Below are 3,242 nucleotides of genomic sequence, written 5' to 3' on the forward strand. Positions count from 1 at the left end.
TTAAGGGAAATTGAAAAAGATATAATGAGATGGAAGAATATACCTTGTTCTTGGCTAGGAAGAATAAATATAATCAAGATGGCTATATTACCCAAAGCAATATACAAATTCAATGCAATTCCCATCAAACTTCCAATGACGTTTTTTAAAGAAATAGAGCAAAAAATCATCAGATTTATATGGAACTATAAAAAACCCTGAATAGCCAAAGCAATCCTAAAGAAAAAGAATGAAGCTGGGGGCATTACAATACCTGACTTCAAACTCTATTATAGGGCCACGACAATCAAAACAGCATGGTATTGGCAGAAAAATAGACACTCAGACCAATGGAACAGAATAGAAAGTCCAGAAGTAAAACCACATATATATAGTCAAATAATTTTTGATAAAGGGGCCTAGAACACACAATGGAGAAAAGAAAGCCTCTTCAATAAATGGTGCTGGGAAAACTGGAAAGCCACATGCAAAAGAATGAAACTGGACTACAGTTTGTCCCCCTGTACTAAAATTAACTCAAAATGGATCAAAGATCTAAACATAAGACCTGAAACAATTAAGTACATAGAAGAAGACATAGGTACTCAACTCATGGACCTGGGTTTTAAAGAGCATTTTATGAATTTGACTCCAATGGCAAGAGAAGTGAAGGCAAAAATTAATGAATGGGACTACATCAGACTAAGAAGTTTTTGCTCAGCAAGAGAAACTGATAACAAAATAAACAGAAAGCCAACTAAATGGGAAATGATATTTTCAAACAACAGCTCAGATAAGGGCTTAATATCCAAAATATACAAAGAACTCATAAAACTCAACAACAAACAAACAATCCCATAAAAAAATGGGAAGAGGATATGAACAGACACTTCTCCCAGGAAGAAATACAAATGGCCAACAGATATATGAAAAGATGCTCATCTTCTTTAGCTATTAGAGAAATGCAAATCAAAACAGCAATGAGATACCACCTCACACCTGTTCGATTAGCTATTATTAGCAAGACAGGTAATAGCAAATGTTGGAGAGGCTGTGGAGAAAAAGGAACCCTCATACACTGTTGGTGGGAATGTAAAGTAGTACAACCATTATGGAAGAAAGTATGGTGGTTCCTCAAAAAACTGAAAATAGAACTACCTTATGACCCAGCAATCCCTCTACTGGGTATATACCCCAAAAACTCAGAAACATTGATACGTAAAGACACATGCAGCCCCATGTTTATTGCAGCATTGTTCACAGTGGCCAGGACATGGAAACAACCAAAAAGCCCGTCAATAGATGACTGGATAAAGAAGATGTGGCACATATACACTATGGAATACTACTCAGCCATAAGAAATGATGACATCGGAACATTTACAGCAAAATGGTGGGATCTAGATAACATGATACGAAGCGAAATAAGTAAATCAGAAAAAACCAGGAACTGCATTATTCCATACGTAGGTGGGACATAAAAGTGAAACTAAGAGACATTGATAAGAGTGTGGTGGTTACGGGGGGGAGGGGGAATGGGAGAGGGAAAGGGGGAGGGGGAGGGGCACAAAGAAAACAAGATAGAAGGTGACAGAGGACAATCTGACTTTGGGTGACGGGTATGCATCATAATTGAACGACAAGATACCCTGGTCTTGTTATCTTTGAATATATGTATCCTGATTTATTGATGTCACCCCATTAAAAAAATAAAATTATTTAAAAAAAATTTCCTTGAAACAAATGAAAATGAACATATAAAAACTGAAAATTTATGGGACACACCTAAAGCAGTTGTGAGAAGGAAGTTCATAGCATTACAGACATACCTTAAGAAGCTAGAAAAAGCTCAAATAAAATCCTTAGGCCTGCAACTAAAAGAACTAGGAAAAGAACAGCAAGTAAAGCCCAGAGTAAGTAGAAGGAAGAAAATAATAAAGATCAGAGCAGAAATAAATAACATAGAGGCTAAAAGAACAATACAGAGGATCAATGAAACTAAGAGCTGGTTCTTTGACAAGGTAAACAAGATTGATGAGCCTTCAACCAGACTCACCAAGAAAAAAAGAGAGAGAACTCAAATAAATAAAATTAGAAATGAGAGTGGAGAAGTAACACCTGACACAGCAGATATACAAAGGGTTGTAAGAAAATACCATGAAGAGCTATATGTCAAAAAATTAGACAACCTAGTTAAAATGGACAAATTCCTTGAAAAATATAATCTTCAAACATCATTCTGGAAGTATCAGAAAACCTAAACAGACCGATTATAACAAATAAGATCGAAACAGTTATCTAAAAACTCCCAACAAACAAAAGCCCTGGGCCAGATGGCTTCTCAGGCGAATTCTACCAAACATTCAAAGAGGAACTAACTCCTATCCTTCTCAAGATATTTCAAAAAATTCAAGAAGAGGGAAGACTTTCAAGCTCCTTTTATGAGGCAAGCATAATTCTGATTCCAAAATCAGGTAAATATTATACAACACAAAGAAAGGAAACTATAGGCCAGTATCATTGATGAATTTAGATGCTAAAATTCTCAACAAAATATTAGCAAACTTGATCCAGCAATATATGAAAGAAATAGTACATCATGATCAAGTGAGGTTTATTCTGTAGAGGTAAGGCTGGTACAATATTCACAAATCAATCAATGTGAATTATCACATAAACAAAAGGAAGGAGAAATACCACATAATAATATCAATAGAGGCCCTGGCTGGTTGGCTCAGATGTAGAGTGTCGGCCTGGTGTGCGGAAGTCCCGGGTTCGATTCCTGGCCAGGGCACACAGGAGAGGCACCCATCTGCTTCTCCACCCCTACCCCTCTCCTTCCTCTCTGTCTCTCTCTTCCCCTCCCACAGCCGAGGCTCCATTGGAGCAAAAGATGGCCCGGGTGCTGGGGATGGCTCCTTGGCCTCTGCCCCAGGCGCTACAGTGGCTCTGGTCACGACAGAGCAACGCCCCGGATGGGCAGAGCATCGCCCCCTGGTGGGCATGCCGGGTGGATCCCAGTTGGGCGCATGCGGGAGTCTGTCTGACTGCCTCCCCGTTTCCAGCTTCAGAAAAAAAAATAAAAAATAAAAAAATAATATCAATAGATGCAGAAAAAAACGTGATAAAATTTAGCACCCATTTATGATCAAAACTCTCAGCAAAGTGGGAATACAGGGAACATACCTCAATATGATAAAGGCCATCTATGACAAACCCACAGCCAGCATCATACTCAATGGACAAAAGTTAAAAGCAATCCC

This window comes from Saccopteryx bilineata, unplaced genomic scaffold, assembly GCF_036850765.1.
Source record: "Saccopteryx bilineata isolate mSacBil1 unplaced genomic scaffold, mSacBil1_pri_phased_curated manual_scaffold_217, whole genome shotgun sequence".
NCBI classification, from domain to species: domain Eukaryota; kingdom Metazoa; phylum Chordata; class Mammalia; order Chiroptera; family Emballonuridae; genus Saccopteryx; species Saccopteryx bilineata.